The 19,610-nt window shown below is 41.2% G+C and overlaps 1 protein-coding gene and 1 pseudogene across 3 annotated transcripts in view; one reads left to right on the forward strand and one right to left on the reverse strand.

The window, feature by feature from the left end:
* The window catches only part of GAB2 (GRB2 associated binding protein 2), a 179,792-nt gene that overhangs the window by 82,530 nt on the left and 77,652 nt on the right, over positions 1-19,610 (forward strand). The gene's annotated exons all lie outside the window — the stretch shown is intronic.
* Positions 9,762-10,711, reverse strand: LOC132369502 (RNA-binding protein with serine-rich domain 1-like; annotated as a pseudogene).

Consider the following 19,610-nt stretch of genomic DNA (forward strand, 5'->3'; position numbering starts at 1 on the left):
CCTCAGTTACACTATCTGTAATGATACTGAATCATACTATACGACCATTTGTATTTAAAAAGGGAAATATTATATATATTTACTGTTGCATACATAAAATATCTCTGAAATGAAACACAAGAAACTCGTAACAATGGCTGTCTCTACAAAGCAGAGAACAGGATGGCTGGGGTTAGGGTGGAGGGAGACGTTTTTCTGTTTGCTATTTTATACCTCTTGATTCTTGAGCCATGTTACGTCAAAAATACAGTGTTTAAAAATAAATGAACAAAAATGGTTTAGGGATAATTTACTACTAAAGTTCATAGGAATAGGCAATTGTGGATTTTCTTTTTTATTCATGGCATTATTTCATCTCATGTTTTCTGGTAAAATCACCCTCTAAGTATAATCTCTATATCTCTTGACTGCTGACAGTGTGGTGGTTGTCAGGGTGTTGCTAAGTCATGTAAGATTCTTAGAAATTGCACGCTTTAGGTTGGTAGTAGTTTCTGTGGTCAGGAAGAAGGTGCATATGAGCATAGATATAGAGTTCTTAGAAATCTAGCATCATAAACTTTCAGGGCTGAAAGATACAGGAGTTCATTCTAGTTCACCCCTCACCGTATGTTTGTATTCCCCCTGCAACATTCCTGCTTAGGGGTCATTGTCATTATGATGTTGCTCAATATTATTAATGCTAGCTAAATTAAGAGTGCCTCAACTTAAGTGGTCTCTGTGCTGTCCTGGAAAGATCACTGGGCTAAAAGTCAGATTATTTGACATCTAACTTCAGCTCTGCCACTGGTTCACTATGTGGCTTCAGGTAAATCACCTTCCCTCTCTGGGTCTCTGTTTCTTCATCTCTAAAACTAGGGCATTAGACTGGGCCAGGGGTGGAAGGTACAAGGTATGCCTGCTGCCACTTCCCCCTCCCTACCCATGATAGACATCAGTTCAGTTTTGGCAGGTTCTTTATGATAGATTACCACAAATGAAGTCTCGGAATGCTTCTCAGCACAGTCCTCCAAGCAACTAGAACCAATAGGTAGGACTTGGGTAGGACTTGGCAAGTGAAATAAAAGTCATTCCCTTTCATCTCTAAGGTTCTCAAGTAGCAGTGTGCTGGTAAATGGTTAACAACAGGTTCTCAGAAAGAAAAAAAAAAGGAGAAGAAGAAGATGCCCTGATTTATAGCATTTGCCAGTTTCTATGATATAAATACTCCCACCATGACTGATTTCAAATTACTAAGGTGAAATCAGCTGAGTTGCAGAATTACTGAAAATTTAACAATCAGCTCTCATGAGCTAATAGAAGCTGGCTCCAGCACATAACTATAAAATCGATGACTTTGGATTAACTGACCACAACCGTAAGTGAAAATGACATCCTCCCTATGGAATTTTATCCAGAGGCATAATTCTTGGTTTACAGTCTTTTGGATTTGGAAATACTTGAGTGTCAAGAGATCTTTATGAAATTCTTCTACTCCCCTGAGCCTCAGTTACACTATCCGTAAAATGGGACCAAGGATTCCTGCCACATAAGATTATAGTCAGTAATGAGAGACTGCATATAAATCACTTAGCAGGGACTTCTCTGGCAGTCCAGTGAGCTTCCAGTGCCGGGGGTGTGGGTTTGATCCCTGGTCAGGGAACTAAGATCCCTCATGCCTTGTGGCACGGCCAAAAATAATAATAATAATCACTTAGCACAGTGCCTAGCCCATCGTTTGACCTCTCAAATATTCCCCCTCCCTTACCAAAGTGGGGGTTGTTATGTCAGATTGTGTCTTTATCTTTTCCAGACTCCCAAAAAACTTGCCATTGCTCTCCTTCCAGCCCTTCTCTTTTCCTAACCATTCTACTCCCTTGACGTTCCCTTTGCCTCTCCCTCCTCTGCTCTAATATACTTAACCTTCTGTCTGAATGGAATGTAAGTACTTAATCTTACCTATTCCTAATGTGTTATCTGTATTTATCCTCTATCCAAACCTCTCTTGGTAATCTGTGCTGTTGGAGACTGTAGGCACACTTGCAGGCAGGGACCAACTCTGTGTCTATTGGACTGTCCCCCGTCACAACACCATGAGTAAATAAGTGTTAATAAGTCACTTCTCAGGATCAAACTTATATCAAGGATGTTGCAAAAAAACAGCTTCTCTTACGCAGGTACCCGAGAAGGCTGCTGCAGATCTGCCCAGAGCTTGGTGGCAGATACCTGGTATGTGCTCTGGTCCTGAGGATGAAGTCCACATTCCTTAACTTCTTCCCATTGGCTTTATCTGATCCCTTCAATAAGGATATAAGACCCTCTTGCTATTCATTCCACTAGCATGCCATATTTCCCTCTATCATAATATTTATCATGCTTTATTATAATTATTGATACTTGTTTTTTGTTGACGTCTCTGCTAGGTACTGGGCTCTGAGATCAAGGACCGTGTCTGTATTGTTTACTGCTATATCCTCGGCCCCTAGCACAGTGCCTGGTACATGGTAGAATACTGAATGTATAAATTCATTATTTTAAATGAATTTTTAATAATAATTTGCTATCCTATAAAATGAATAGAAAGCCTCTAATGTAACTCGTTGCTGAGTTTGGTTAGTCATGTGGTAAATTTTCTTACAGCACATCTTCTTTAAGTTGTATACTCAGGTAAGAGCTTGCAATTTCTGTCATTATATCTGGTTCTCTCAAGAGCCATAGAGATCAACATTACAAAGCCTAAGGGAAAGTCAGAGGGGTAGACATGGGAGAAAAAAAAATCTAAAGAACAGAAACTGTACCACTTTTTTTACCTTCTAATGCTATAATATGTATCTTCATGCATATATAGTTTTCTTTCCTTTGAATTATTCCCTTAGTCATTTGCCAGAAATGAGAATTATTGGGCAAAAGGGGATGAACATTTTTAAGGCTCTTGAAATACTGCCAAATTGTTTTCCAGGCACATCATATCAACAAATAGCTTTGAGCAACAGACATGGGTGTCTGTTTAATCACACACTTACCACCACTGGGAAATGTCATTAAAATCTTTTTTGCTAGTTTAATAGAGGGGGGAAAATGGTCTTCCCCATTCCTTTTAGTTCATGTTTGGTCTTTTTAATCTGCTCCTTCATGCAGCTCTTTCTGAAGGAGCATCCTACCCCTCACAGACTTGTTCAGAGGCTGTGAGGCTCACAACCTCATTGGCCCCTGGGGCACAGCATCTCCGTTGTGCTGTGGTGGGGAGGGGCGGTGACAGAGGGAAAACATAACACAAACCACACCATTGTTGGGGGATGAGGTTGCTGGGATAATGCTGTGAGAAGGGATGAAAAGAACGATTCTCCATTCTTGATTGTTGTGATGTCCAAGGATGAGCCAACAGCTCCAGCACGGGAAGGGATGGGTCTTTACTGCTGCCAGATGCTCCTTTTTCCATTGCTGCCTTCTATTATTTCTGGTTCGAAGGGGGTGAGGGGGGTAGCCTAGCAGCTGAAACAGATTAACTTTTATGCCTAGTTTCCTCCCTTTGAGTGATTGCCCTGGACCTGGGGACATTCACAATTAGTCAGAAACTGTTTAGAAATAAGAATGTGGTTCAAGGTCCATCATGTATAAGAGCCAACCTTCTGGAGTTCGTGCACCATTCCTGCCTTTATCTATGGGAGCTGCATGAGGCAAAGAGAGCTTTCTTCCCTCTCCTTCCCTACTGCCACTGCCTCATTCAGGCCCTCATCCTGTTTTGTCTGTACTATGGCAATAGCTTCCTGTTTCCCTTAATCTACCCTCTTGTACACTGTTACCAACGTGATATTTCTATGACCTGCACGTCAGATCTTGTCACTCTCCAGCTTCAGCTGTCAGTGCTTCCTCAAAACTTTTAGCATAAAATCCAAGCTCCTTTTCCCAGCTTTTTGGGCGTTTAGCAATCAGATCCCAAACTGCTTTTCCAGACTGGCTTCCACCTCTCCTCTGGACTGTGCCCTGACTACTGTATCCATTCTCTATAAGGGACACCCGTTGGTCCTTCTGCCCTGCTTGCCCTTCTGCCTCTGTTCTACCTGATTGACTCTTTCTAATCCCTCACATCCCTCCTCAAAAATCAAGGGCCCTCAATTATCACCTCTCTGGTGGATTTTCCTGGATTTCCCCTAGCAGTTAATCACCCTCTCCTGTAACCTACACATAGATCATGATGTCTACCTTTGTTTCCCTCAAATCAGGAATTATCACCTTCCTTTTGTATATTTGTATTTGTGAATCCCCCAGCCCCTATCACAATATTTTGCACATAATAAGTGCTCAAAAATGTTTCCTTTCCTTCCTTTCTGCTAGCCTGTTCTTAATCTCTACAACCTTCAATGTGTTTGTATTTTTATAGCTGAAAGAGAATGTAGTATAGTTTAATCCTTTTTTTTTTTTCTTCTTTTTTTAATGGTTAAAAAAAAAAAAAGCTCAGTAAGGGGAGGAATTCGTCCTGGAATACACAGCCAGATTTAATGGCAGAGCTGGGGAACTGGATTGGTGCTGAGCTCCTTAGGTAGTTTGAAAAGATCTTTGAAATAAAGGATTGCATCAGGGGAGAGGAAGGAACTAAGGTTCATTGCCAAGTTTTATTGCTGGATGCTTTATGTATGTTAATTATTTCTATCTTTAGAACCTTATTCCTTTTTTAAAAAATTGTCGTAAAATACACATAACATAAAATTTAGCAACTTGACCATTTTTAAGTGTACAAGTTCAGTGGCGTTAAGTACATCCGCATCCTTGAATGGTGGTACAACTGCCACCGCCACCCACCTCTAGAACTCTTTTCATCTTACAGAACTAAAACTCTGTGCCCATTAAACAACAACTCCCTATTCCCTCCTCCCCCAGCCCCTGGCAATTACCATCCTACTTTCTATGTCTGTGGGTTTGACTTCTCTAGGTACCTCATGTACGTGGAATTGTACAGGAGCTGTCTTTTGTGATTGGTTTATTTCAGTAAGCATGAAGTTTGCAAGGTTCATCCATGTTGTTGCATGTGTCAGAATTTCCTTCCTTTTTAAGGCTGGATAATATTCCATTGTGTGTATATACTGCATTTTGCTTCTCCCTGCATCCATAGACGGACACTGGATTGCTTCCACCTTTTGGCTACTTTGAATAATGCTGCTATGAACATGGGTGTACAAATATCGTTCAAGACCCTGTTTTCAATTCTTTTTTGGTATATACCCAGAAGTGGAATTGCTGGGTCATATGGAAATCCTATTTTCAGTTTTTTGTGGAACCACCAAACTGCTTTCTGTAGCAGCTACATCACTTCACATTCCCACCACAGTGCACAAGGGTTCCTATTCCTTCACATCCTTGACACATTTGTTATTTTCTATTTTTTTGATAGCAACCATCCCAATGGATGTGCAGTGGTATCTCATTGTGGTTTTGATTTGCATTTCCCTAATGATTAGTGAGGTTGAACATTCTTTCATATGCTTATTGGCCATTTGTATATGTTCTTTGGAGAAATGTCTATTCAAATCTGCCCCCTTTTTAGTCAGGTTGTTTTTCTTGTTGTTGTTCTCGTTGTCGTGTTGAGTTGTAACGGCTCTTTATATAGTCTGGATATTAACCCCTTATCAGATATATGATCTGCAAATATTTTCTCCCATTCCATGGGTTATCTTTTTGCTCTTTTGTGTCCTATGATTCACAGAAGTTTTTAATTTTTCTGTAGTTCAATTTACCTATTTTTTTTCCTTGGTAACCTGTGCTTTTGGTGTTATATCTAAGAAATCATTTCCAAATCCAGCATCATGGAGCTTTTCCTATATGTTTTCTTCTAAGAGTTTTATTTATAGTTTTAGGTCTTACATGTAAGTCTTTGATCCATTTTTAGTTAATTTTTGTGTATGGTGTAAAGGTTCATCTTCATTCTTTTGCATGTGGATATCCAGTTTTCCCAGCACCATTTGTTGAACAGTTATATGTTACCTCACTTTATATGCACAATAATCCTGGGATGTTATAACTATCTAACGGATAAGAAAACAGAAGTTGAAGTATCCCTGGAGACACCCTAAAAGCAGGGCCCTTTGTAACCTAAGTGGGCCAAAGGCATAAAAGAAGAAGAAAAAGACCATTTATGATATAAAGCGAGAAGAGGGGGAATGGAGAGAGAGGGAAAAAATTGCATAGGCAGCTAGCCCTGAGCAGAACTTAGGGGTAGACTTCAAGTTCACTTGAGAGCCCTTCTCCTTCTGCCCTTTTACTCTCCTCCTCCCTCATGTGACCGTGCTTCTCTGATTCTCTTAAGGTAGCTCCTTGGTTTGCTGACTCTTTTGAAATTCTTTTAAGAGGATCATTCATAGCTTTTCCGCAGTCTGTCCCAACCTGTTTTCTCAGCCTTCCCTGGGTCACTCCTTTCCTGCCACTATGAACCCTTACTTGAGCTGTGTTAGTTCTCACTGCCACCTCTACTCCCCATGGTCATTTTGGTCACTCTGCTTTCAGTGCACTACTGTCTTTCTCCAAGTCCTCCTACGCATCTGTGTGTCTCCACAGCATGTGGCGCAATGCCAGCCACAGAAGTGGGTGCTCAGTAAATATGTTGCGAAGATGACGAGACAGTTTTTGTTCATCTGTAATCTTGAATGCATAATCATCATATTCATATTTGTGTTGATACCAGTACTCATTCATAGTGATTATGAATGCATAATCATTCGGCATATGCATTACAGTCTTACTTTCAGGGATTCTAAAAGATCTTGTGAAATGGTCTCTGCCTGCCATTGACTGCAGGCCACCTAGGAGAAGACAAAATACTTTTCCATGCACTTTACACTTTACTCCTCTGTATAACATGTAGTCCTTGCAGCATTCAGTGAGTGGCAGGGAGGGCTGGGCCTTATCCCCGTTCACTGTTAGGATGCTAAAGCATAGCAAAGTTGAGGGATTTGGCTGAAGTCACCCAGGCAGAAGAAGATTGAGGTGGGATTTGAACCTGGGTGACTGACCAGGCAAGATGCTTAACCATTTCAAGCAGCTCATTTTGTTCGTCCTCAAAAGGAAGATAATATCATGTACTTCCTAGGTGGTTGTGAGTATTGAAAATCAGACAGTGTACATGAGTAAAGAGTTTAGCACAATACTGGCACGTTGTATAGGTGCTCAAATGCTAGCTATTATTGTTTGTCTCTGCATCTGGTGTTTCGTCCCTCTTGTAACACATTGTGTATTACTTTGGAAAAGAGGTTTGCAAGTACCATCGCAGTGATTTTGTCTCGGTTTGTTGAGAGTATTAATAGCCACCCCTGTTTACATGTGTGTCCTATGTAAAGTACCTCCTGTGATTCCTGTCTGACTCAGGTGCTCAGTGAATGATTCTTTTACTTCCCTCCTGGCTTTGTGCTTTTATGCATGAATTACAGGGGACTTGATACTTCTGGACTTGATACTTCTAAGTCCAGAGGCTAAGGAATAATCCAGTTTGGAACAGAAAACTCTCTCATAATTTCCAGACTGTGAGTTCTTTTCAGTTACTCTTTCTGCAGTCTTCCCTGTGTTCCCTTCACACCTCTGTGTGTGTGTGTGTGTGTGTGTGTGTGTGTGTGTGTGTGTGTGTGTGTGGTAGGTGGATTTAAGTTGGAAGGGTCACTGAGGCGTAGTAGAAGCTAATCTGTACCAATGTCTTATTTTCAGTTTGTAGAGGCCCCATGGCACTTGTGTGATAAATGGTGTTGTGTAAGTTAAAATGCAACTAAGGGTCTCTTCAGTGTTTCTTGAATTAAGTTTATTATGTGTGCTAATTTGCGCCTAGAGGCTTTTGTTGTTATTTGTTGTAGTGACTGTGGCAGTAATGAGCCTGCTCCCAGCATAGCTCGGCACGTGCCCCATAGACAGTTTATTTGCATTTGGCAGGACTCCACGGTGTACCCTGAACAAATGAATCAGCCTATTCGGGGCATGGGAAAACGGAATCATAGGCAGGCAATGAGTGTTGCTCGTGAGCCCCAATGATCTGAGATGGGGGAATACCAGACAGTTCTTGTTCTGTTCCTACCTGGATTATTGCTTAGCCTATGGAGTAGCAAGTCCCTTGTAATTCACCAATAAAAGCACAAAGCCAGGGTGGGGGCATGAGGGTAGGAGGGATTTGTGCAGGGATGGGGCAAGGAAAGGAATCATTCACTGAGCATCTGAGCCAGACAGGCATCACATGAGGTGCTTTACATAAGGCTCACATGCGAAGCAGGAGTGGTTATTAATATTCCCAACAATCCAGGATTCTGATCCAGGCTCAGGACTATCTGCTTTATTGTAGTGGGTAATACTTTATCTGGCAGCTGCATTGATCCACACATTTGAAGAACTTAAAAAATCTTCAGAGTGGTCCCAAAGCCAGCACACTAACGCTTACACACAACTGATTCTTATTACAACCTCATAAGATAAACAGAGCAGGTGATACTTTCTTCTTGAGTCTTAGAGAGGTCATGGAACTTTCCTGGGATCACACAATAAATAGCAGACTAATGATTGAACCCAGTTTTTCTGATAGATCACCACTCAAAGGTTCTATAGTTATAAGATTCAACATAAAGCAGTGTATTATGTAATGTCTTATTTTTAGTTCCTGCTTCTACCACCCTTGTTGAGAGTCTTAATACTTCAGACCTAAAAAGTTGCAGAAATCCCTAGCTGAGAGATGTAAGGCAGGTCTGAGTTTAAGAGAAGAAGCCTTGGTTAGCAAGAAGAGCCCAGAAGACAGAGTCAGAAGTTCTCGCTTTGGTACCTCATAGATTTTTATCTATGGTTAAGTTACTTAGCTGCTTCATGCCCCAGTTTCTTCATCTGTAAAATGGGATAACAGTAGTAACTACTCATAGGATGGGTAAGGATGAAATATATATAAAGTGCATCGTTCAGTGCCTGGCATAGAGTAAATGTATTTCGTTATTATTCTTATGCTAAACAGCACACAGCTTGGAGAAAGCGCAAAATAATCTCCCTCTTGCTTTTCCCATATTTTCCAACAAAGCACAAACACAACATTATCTAAAATGCTACAAAGTTATAAAACTCAAAACAGAAAACTTACAGTACCGACTCTACAATAAAAGCCAAAAAAGCAATGTGCACGTTGCCAAGGTAACCTGCAAGACCACCATGAATACCAGTACAACAGGGGGTTCCGTGATGACCTGGCATAGCTGGCTCTCAACTCGCTCACCAATTTCAGAGAGAGAAAGGGAGACGTGGGGTGTGTGTGTGTGCATGCACATGCATGAGTACATGTGAAAAGAACCATTTTGGGCAGATAATGGGGTATTTGACCCTAGAGGTCCGAAGAGGACTCAAGCAGGGGAGCAGGGCCAGGCTAACAGGAGTGACAGCTGCATAAAAGCATGCCCTTTCCTGAGGGACTCTGCAGGCCAACAGGTTAGGGCATGACCAGGCCACCAGATTGGCCTCAGGTCATCTGTGGAATGGGAAAACGTGCTCCCAGGCTGGGGCTGAACCACCACCTGGAGCCCCCGCTCATCCCTGCTGGCTTTGCCACTAAACTGACTCTCAGGAGCTAGAGACGTGGGAGCCGTCTAGCCAGAAAACTGGAGGGCATCTTTACAGGCATGACCCCAAACCAACAACGCTCCTGCAGCCAGAACTCTGCCGCCAGGGGAAACGTCTCAATTGCTGCCTTCACCTTTGAAACCTGCCCCTGAGTGAGGGATTTCTTTCCTACTGATCCTCCTTCAGCTAGAAAAGTGACAAAAGTGAGTTGGATGGGATGCAACTCACAGGGGCGGAGCTTCAGTGGCCCTGCTTATCAGGAGGAGTTGGAGCTGGAGTGGCTCCTGTGATGGCAGCGGGCGGGGGACCTGCCTGCGCCGAGGGGAACGTGACCTTCTCCTCAACCGTCGGGGTGACCTGCGCCACATGGGGACAGTGGCAGCATTCTCCTGGGAGGGCCGACTCGCCTGTGGGTAGCCTGGGCCAGGGGGCCAGCACAGCAGTGGCAGTGATCCTCCCGGCCATCAATTTGTCCTCCGTCCATGTGCTTCAGCGCCTTCTTGGCTTCATTTGAATTCTCAAACTCCACATATGCATAGCCTTAGGCAGATGGGGGTGCATCCTTTCTACAGGCATGTCAGTCATTCTAATTTTCCCATAGGTGGAGAATATCTCCATGATGTGATCTTGGTCACATTCCTGATGAGGCTCCCAATGTGTTCTTTGGTGGGTTTAGGGGACAGCGCTGCCTTTTCCTTTCCTTTTCATCTCCTTGGGGTGGTTTGGATTTGGAGCGGGAGTGCCGCCTGTTGTCATGCCTGCGCCGAGAAGGATTCGGAGAGCCAGGAGAGCTACCGGAGCTGGAGCTGCGGGATGTGCGGGAACTTCCTGAGCGGCTCGATGCCGAAGATGAGCTGGAGCCCGAGCTGGAGGAGAGCTGGTGCTGCTGGTACCACGGGATGCGCTGCACCTCTTTTGAGTTTTATCCCCACCACCACCCTTCTCGCTTGACTCCTTTAGCTTTAGAGCGATCCTTGGACTTCTCATCAGAGCGGTCTTTGCATTTGGTAGGAGCAGGAGCCCTCGTGCTGGACTTGTTATTATTTTCTTTGACTCCTAACAGGCTCTTCTTTTTCACTCCTGATAAATCCATTCTCCCCTTCTGAGGTGTTCAAAGCAGCAATGACGGCCTCACTTATCTGAACTCTCACTTCTAACTTGAGTCTGAGAAACTATCCCTCACCAACTGCAATTTACACCAAAGTGCAGCATCTTCCCCCCACCGCGACCTCCTCCTGCTCTCCCCAGCCGCTGAGGCTGGCCTTCCTGTATTTTCTTATTGAAGAATTATAGGGAAATAATTTATCCTTTCCTCCTCCTCCTCCTCTTCTTCCTCCACCTTTTCCTCTTCCCTCATAGGACAGCCTGGCTCAGAGCTTACATTAAACACCAGGGGGCATTCAGTTGATTGTAGCATTCATTGGATTCAGGGCGTCTTACATAATGTCCTGCCTTGTGACATAGACGTGGAAAAAGAATTGTTTCCAAGCCTAGAGTTGGGAGGGCAGTCCGTATTCTTAGTCATTTGCAGCAAGGCATGAAGCTGATTTCTATCAATAGCTCCAGAACTGCACAGCATTATTTATTAGATATAACTGTCAGTAGAACTCACCTATGCCTCCTTCCTTGTGTCTCCCACCCCATCTCAGGGTCTCAGATGTCCAGCCTTTACCTAAGCTGGGCTGAGCTTCTGGTAGGAACCTCTCTCAGGACCTACCATCCCCTGTCTGGTTACCACCTCTCCCTGAGTCCAGGTGTCTCACACTTTCTAGGTGTCTGGCTACTCTGGTAAACTAATTGCATCTTAGGTATTTGTGGAAAGAATTAATGAATAAACAAATGTATTGAGGCAATATAAAAGCAATACAATAACCAGTACCAAGTCATTAACATCCACTGCCTGGCCCAGGCCTGGCACAAAGCAGTGGCTCAGTGAAGATGTTGCATAAATTATTACTTTTCGTGTAAGACATTTGCTATCCTAATCATGTGTTTGAAGCCTAGTTCAAACGCTTCCTCCTTTGTTAAACTGTTCTCATATCAAACATAAACTTTCCCACTTCTATACTCTAACAGAACTTTATAGGAAAGTTTATAACGTTTATATTCTTTATTTAAGGAAAGAAAAAAAACAGCCTTTCACTTCTGGTTCTCATAACAACGCTGTCCGGATTATCATCTTCATTTTATAGTTGAAGCTTGGTGATATGAAAGATCCCAAGTTCGTGCAGTTCATAAGTAGCAAAGCTGACCCCAAAACTTACTTTCAGCTATGAAATTATTCCTGTTGCAATATGTTGCACAGGTGAATGTGTATTTTATTTAGTTGTGTTCACCACTGGAAGAGAGGTGCTTTTACTCTAAGGACTGTCTCCTGCTGCTGCTTATGCTTCCCAGAGCTTCACATATAATACATGTTTGAAAGCAAAGTGCCAATTTTAACAGGGTCTTCAGTGCTGGAATTAAAGGGATGACCAATGGCAGAGTTTCATACAAAATCAGTGTAGAGAGAGAAAAAGTTTGTGCTTATATAGAGAGCTCCCTAATGAGCCTTCTTAATTTTTTAAGATGGACTATAGGGCATACCCCTGCAGGTACTCTTTCTGATGGTTTGTACCACTGAATATGTCCTTTACCCTTTCCTGTATCTGAAGCTGCAGCTATAACACGTAGCACAAGACTCAAGAGAAGTGATGGTTGAATGCTACAGTCCTGGGCCACGGTCCTCCTCAGCTGAGACTCATCACTATTAATATCTGGGTTTCTATTAATACTCTCTTTTCACTGTGAGCTAATTTAAATCTTCTGTTCTCTAAGCTATTCTTAACCACACATTCTCAGGCCTGGGCCTGGTTCCCAACTACAGATCGTAACTCTCCATTTTGGCTTTTGTACTTCAGAAATAATAGGAATTCTGCCCCTATTGCTTCTCAGAGGAGAGGTGGAGCTCTATTGGAATTTTGGGTGGGACAATTCTTGGTTATGCAGGACTGCCCCATGCCTTGTTTGAGGTTAGTATCCCTGTCCCCTGCCCTCTGATGCATGGAGTGCTCCCCAATCATTGTGACAACTTACCCCCCACCTCACACACACACACACACCTTTCCACACCCTGGAGGGTGCGATACTGCCACTGGCTGAAAGCCGCTATAACCTGACACCTGTTTCTGCCACCTTGATCCCTGTTGACTTCAGTCTCTTTCCAAGGTGGAACTAGGACTGGGGATGTTCCCATCTACATCTTGAGAAAAGAAGGTTCCTCAACTTCTCCAGAGCTCCCATCTTTGTGGAGAGACAAATTAAGGCTCTGATACAAGATCTCTTTGGGGATTGGGCTGCTGAGACCAATTGAATGTCACTATTACTCTATCAAGACAGTTTTAACCCACAAAACAGGTTTTTATTCTCTTAAAATCACATAAGGGTTGAGGGGCAAGGATGCTCAGGGAATGGGGGGTGACTGTTAATGAGTAAATGAGTATGGGGTTTCTTTTTGGGTGGTGAACATAGTCTGGAATTAGATAGTGGTGATAGTTGCACAACCCTGTAAATATACTAAAAGTCACTGCATTGTACACTTTAAAGAGTGAATTGTAGAGTGAATTCACATGCTATGTGAATCATATCTCAAATTTTTTTTGTTGCATCAGTCTCCTGCTCTTTGTGTTTTTCCTGCCTAACATCCGGCTTCCCAAGCTTAAAACTTAAAAAATCTTACAGTCACGATTCGTTCCTCTCCTTTCCTTTCTATTTCTAATGGGTCACTGAAACCTAACTTCTAAGTAATTCTCAATACCCTTTTTTTTTTTCTCTCTGTCCCACTACCAATGACCTTACTCAAGGTCTCTTCCCTTGCCTGTACTATTGTGACCAACTCTTGATTTCTCTCCGTGTCTTCAGACTCTGCCCACCTCATCATCCTTCCAGATGCTTCCAATTATATATTCTACAACATTTTATTGTGAAATATAATACAGGGTAAAAAAATGTATATAGCATACAGTTCAATGAAGGAAACACCCATATTACTACCACCCAGGCCAAAAAAATGACTGCACCTCAGAAACCCCTGTGTGTCCCTTCCCAATCATATCCTTCTTACTCCACCCCTGTCCCCTCTTCCAGGTATATAGTGACTTCTGTGGTAATCACTTCCTTGCTTTCATTTATAGCTTTACCGTGTGTATCCTTAAGCACTATGGTTAATTTTGTCTAGTTTTGAACTTTAAATGAAATCACATTTTCAACCTTGCTTTCTTCTCTCAATTTCATGTTTGTAAGACTTGTTCATGTTGTATGCAGCTCAATTAGATTTTCTTAAAACCTAGATCTGATCCTGTTTCTTCCCATCACCTAGATGATAAGTCCACGCTCCTTGGTGTGGCTGCATTCAAGGCTATCCATGATCCGCTCTTAAACCTTCCTCTCCAGCCTCACTTGTGATGACCTCTCCCCCTACATCCTTTCCTGTAATCATACGTAAGAACTTGCCGTCTCCAGAAGATGCCATGTATTTAGATGCCTCCTTAGGCTTAAAATACGGACTCTCTTCCTGCCTTTTCACCCTGGCATATTCTTTGACTCCTTTCTCAAGGTACAGTAAATCGGTCTCTTTTCTGTGTTCCATAATTATTATAATTCTTTATCCTTTTTAACACTGTCTGTCTGCATTAGGATTACAGATAGTGGTTATTGAGCATGCACAGTGAGCCAGGTGCTGAGATTGGATTGGTACTAAGTAGATGCTCATTAAATTTTGCTTTCTTCCCCACTTTGCACAGTGTATGTTCAATCCTGCAGTTGAATTCTTTGGGGATGACAGCGTTCCACCTTTAAATCAGCAGTGTTAAGAGATGGTAAACTACTTTACCTCCTCTGGAGCATCTTTCTGAAACCTTTCCTGAGAGTCGAATTTCTGGCTGAGGTGAGCAATCTCTCAGGTATTTGGAAGTTCCAAGAGGCTTTTGTGCCTAAAGAGGAATAACATCATCCTAGTAGATGACATTAAACATTACTTGTTACTTACAGATTTGTTTAAATTCTCTTAATATAATTGCCATTACAAGTTTAATTTGGCTGATTCTCTTGAATACATCAAAAACCTTAAATAGTAAATAAGACATATACAAATACAGTGGTTACAAACCTTATTTGTATACTTATGCTTCATCTTATTCTAAAACATCGACACCTTGGGCATAGTTAATTTCTTCATTATTTTTGTACTTATTTGCATGCTGTACTTATTTTGATGTCATCCCAAGATTTAAGTTATAATTTTGACTTTCCCAGGCAAATAACCTTTTCCAGGGAAATTACCAGGAAGTCACCTGACCAGAACAAAAAGTAAAAGGAACACTTTTTCAAATTGGCAAAGTCCTGCTATCCAGTTATAAACTAACTGATCCTTGGTTGGGGTCCATGGCTTGGTCTCCTCACAGTGTTTTAGATCCCTGCCACTGGTTATGAGGCCGAGCTTCATCTTTCTAGACAAACTTCAGTTGCTACATTAATACGACTTTTAGTTCATGCTTTCACATAGGTTTTATCTTCTTATAATCTAATTTCTTCCTTTGAAAGGAGGAAATTTTAGTCTCTTACTTGGCCAGGGTTATAAAACACTGTCCAGTCATTATGCTATAGTGACCTGAATGTTACCGTTACTCAGAACCTACTACTTACGCTTCAGTAAACACATCACTGCGATTAGTGATGCAAGTAGGAAAGTGGTCCTCAGAGTGTGGTTCCAGACCCAGCAGCGTCAACCAGCATCTTTTGATAAGTTGTTAGAAATGCAAGTTTTGAGACCCCACCCCAACCTCAGCCTTCTAGATCAGAAACTCTGGGGGATGGGTCCCAGGCATGTGCATCTCAGCGTGTCCTCTGGGTAATTCTGATGCATGCTAAAGTCTGGGAAGGACTGCTAGAAGATGAGTGAATAGGAGTTCATGAAGTCAGCTCTGCTCTGCAAACTTAAGTATTATCTGGGAACATTATGTTGGACCCTCATTCTGTTGGGCTGGCCAAAAAGTTCGTTCGGTTAGCGAATACATTGTTCAATAAAATTCTTGGTGAAAATGAAAACGTGTCTTTTATTTTTACTTAAAACTGAACGAACTTTTTGGCCAACCCAGTACTTGGTGAGTATTTGTGACCACCAGTGCTTTTTAACTGTTAGACAGCCCTCCTTTTGTGAGCTATTATGTATGACCACCAGCGCTGATCAGTCCTTCCTAGTCTTTCTGTAACTTCTACTTTTTCCTGTAATTCCTCCTTATTCATAGTTCCCTGTGAAGATTCTTTCTCTGCTTATACAGATAGAAACAGGCACACATCTATACTTTATATCAGCTATATTGTGTAATAGAAGAAAGGAAAGTTCCCGTATTGACTGCCCTTCTTATCAGAATCAATAAAAATACCAAAAAACCCACAAAAACCCTATTTATTCACCTTCCTTTTGTATAAAAAAACTTTTGTACACTTTAATCCTTTGGATATTATGAACTCATATTTTCACAGCCTCAACTTGTAATCCTAAAATGTTACAACTTGGCCATTGGGAATGCCTTTAAATCTAGTCCTTTTGACTTTAAATATCCTTGACATTTTCTTCTCTGTGTGTTTTAAAGAACCCTTGCTTTTATTATTGAATAAACAGCACATTCAGACCTATCCTAATTTTTTTTATTCCACAACATGGAATCAACTCCCCTCCAAGAGTTCTGATTCCTTTGGTGGAGAATAATAGCAAGGACCTACATCCAGGACTGCAGGTGCACATGAGAGGTGGTGGTGTTCACTAAGCACCCGTAGTGACTGAGTTAGAAAGTTATTTTTTCAAAGTTATGAGTTTTATATATGGGTGCCATACCTAACTTTTCTTAGAATGTGTGGTTTTACTGACCACTAAGACACTGTCCTACATAGACATCAGGAGATCATTTTGGTTACCTACTCTGGTCTTTTGCACTGAATTATGCCCAAATACAGGGGTGATGAGAAGCCCACATCCCAAACAATTAGAAGATAAAGTTCATATTTGTATATAACGCTTTTTTAAAAACATATATACTTTGCCTTATTTTTTCCTCCCCATAACCATGTGAGGTAGGTGGAGTTTGTTCCATTTTACAGATGAGGAAACTAAGGCTTACAGAGGTTGTGACTCATTGGGGTCACATAGCTAGTAAGTGATGCCAGGAGTTTGAACTCACATCTTCAGATTCTAAGCCCTGTTTATTTTCCACTGTACCATGCATGTTTTCTGTCTCTGCCTTCCAGAAGCTTACAAAACACTTGTGCATCTGAAATAACTAGGTAACATTCCTGATGAAACTTGGAGCTTTTATAAACCAAGGACTGCTTACAAATAATCTCTACTTATAATTCTTTTAGAGAAATTTTCTGGTGTAATTTCACTCTGTGTTGATATTTTAGAAAGTATATAGGTTTGGATTTGGTTGGGATTAATAAATTATGTTATATTCCAGTTTATGGAAAGCTCCTTCAGTTCAAGGTGCAGTAAAGTTGAAGGTTCTAACAAAAATAAAGTGCGAAATTTCTGTAGAGGGCAGGCATGGTGAATAGGTATAGGGGTTTTAATACAGGGATATGCATTCTAGATATTAAACTGCTGGACTTGATTCTGTATTTTTTACTGCTACAGTGGAACATTATTTGCTCAGAGAAGGATTAAAGTCAGAAATGGTTTGTTTCAATCACAGAGTTTTATTTAGAAAGGCACCAGGGTTAAGCCTGGGAGATACTTGAGGAAGGCGTAGCTCCCCAGTTGGAATCTGCAAACTTTTGTCCTGAAGTCGTGAAAGAAACTGAGACTTTGGGAGAGTTTCTAGGGCCCCAGAGAGCCCTATGTCACAGAGTCAGGGTGCCTCAAGATGGAAAATTATCTAAGAGCTGAGTGTCGATTCTAATATTTATTCAGCTGCGTTGTTCACACAGACACAGGTAGAGAGGGTACCTAGAAATAAATGGAATAGGTGGGTTTTACTTCTTAAGGTGATAAGGTCCTGGTTCTTCTATTTCCAGAAGTGGTCAGCACACACTTCCACACACAGAGACAGCTCTGAATCAGCCAAGTGACCAACAGTAGCTTGTAAAGTAATAAGGCTTCAGGGCACCAGAGCCCCAGTGTGCCACCTCCCCTTCCCTGTGGAATGCTCTGTACCACATTCAGGATTCATTCCTATCCTCAACTCCCATCTCTCCCATCAGTCTTACATCTTAAAGTAAATATAAGTTGTTGTAGACCACTGCTAGGAAATTTTTGCAATTTAAGAGATCGGTTATATATGTATATCAGGTCACCACATATATCAAGTGCACTTTAAATATCTTAAATTTTATGTCTTTATACCTCAATAAAACAGAAAAAATTAACCAAAAAAATTTTTTAACGTCAAAAAAATTTTTTTTAAAGATAGGACTCATTTTAGAATGAAAGACTTTGGGTTCTACCTTTTAAAAAAAATTAGTATAACAATAAATGGCATGGTATAAAGGAAACTTGGATTCTTCTAGCTCTGTATGAGTTTATCAGGTCATTACTATTTTCTGGATGAACGTTCCTTGATCTACAAAATGATGATGATGATCCCTTTCTTGCTTTCTTCATAAGACAATTTCGAAAATACAAAAAAGAGATTTGTACTCTGAGAGCCTATCAGTACTGGGTCCTCCGCCAGCGTATTCAGTTCAGCTGTTGCTTCCTGAAGGGGAAGATGAGCATGTTCCCTGCCCTTCCAGAGTTTCCCAAGTGCATTTGAGTAGAATCTTAAAGGATTAGTAGTATTTGGCAGGGAACACCTCAAGAGCACACAATTGCATGGCTTCTTGGGTTAAAATACTTTATTCTGCCTGGAGTCTAGGATGTTTGTGGGAGTAAGATTGGACAGAGGGAAAGGCGTAGAAGGCAATTACAGGAAGCAGTTTGGGACCAAATGAAAGAAGGTCCTCGAATATTATCCTGATTAGTTTGGACTTAGTACTGTAGGCCCACGCCTTCCAAATTTTTTTATATCATATCACAAAAAAATAGCATTTTAATGTCAGACTGCAGGTAGCTTGTGGCCAGAGGAGACTGGGCCAAGGACTTCAGCTTTCTTAGGGCTGGAGTGTTCAAAACCTTTCAATAACTTGGCACACTCTCACTGGTTGAAAAGTGCTGCTAGGCAATAGGAGCCTAGTTAACAAACTTCAGGAAAATTCTCTCTTTTTCCATTTCTCCAGAGTCCCAGACTGTAATGTGACTTCAACTCTTTAGATTCCTGCATTAGAACTAGATCTCTGTGGAAATAGAATACACCAAAAATGGACCAGCCCATTACTACAGATCCTGCAGATATTAAAAGATAATAGAAGATTAGTAGTTGCTAGGGTCTGGGAAGAAGGGGGACTGAATAGTGGCTGATAATGGGTACAGAATAGTTTTGGGGGAGATGATATTGTTTGGGAATTAGATAGCAGTGATGGTTGTATAACATTGTGAATATACTAAAAAAAAAATTGAATTGTACACTTTAAAAGGGTGAATTTTATGGTAAGTGAATTATATCTCAATTTTTTAAAAAAGGATAATAGAATATTATTAACAGCTTTGTCTGAATAAATTTGTTAACTTATATGCTATGACAAATTCTGTGAAAGACACATATTGTCAAAGCTGACACAAAAGAAAGTAAAATTCCAAATAGCCCTGTATCTATTTAAAAAATTAACTTATAATTAAAAACCTCCCACAAAGAAAACTCCAGGCCTGATGGCTTCTCTGTTGAATTCTAAGGAGGAAATGATATAATGTCAATTTCTTTCCAGATTGATCTCTAGATTCAATGCAATTCCAATCAGAATCTCAGCATTTTGGTTTTTGTTGCTGTTGTTGTTTTTGGTAGAAATTGACAGGCTGATTCTAAAGTTTTTATGGAGATGCAAAGGAACTAGAATAATCGAAACAACTTTGAAAGAGATGAACAAAGTTGAAGGACTCACATTACCTAATTTCAGGACTTATTGTAAAACTGCAGTAATCAAAACAGGGTGGTCTTGGCAGAAGT

The sequence above is a fragment of the Balaenoptera ricei genome, chromosome 8 (assembly GCF_028023285.1).
Source record: "Balaenoptera ricei isolate mBalRic1 chromosome 8, mBalRic1.hap2, whole genome shotgun sequence".
Taxonomy (NCBI): Eukaryota; Metazoa; Chordata; class Mammalia; order Artiodactyla; family Balaenopteridae; genus Balaenoptera; species Balaenoptera ricei.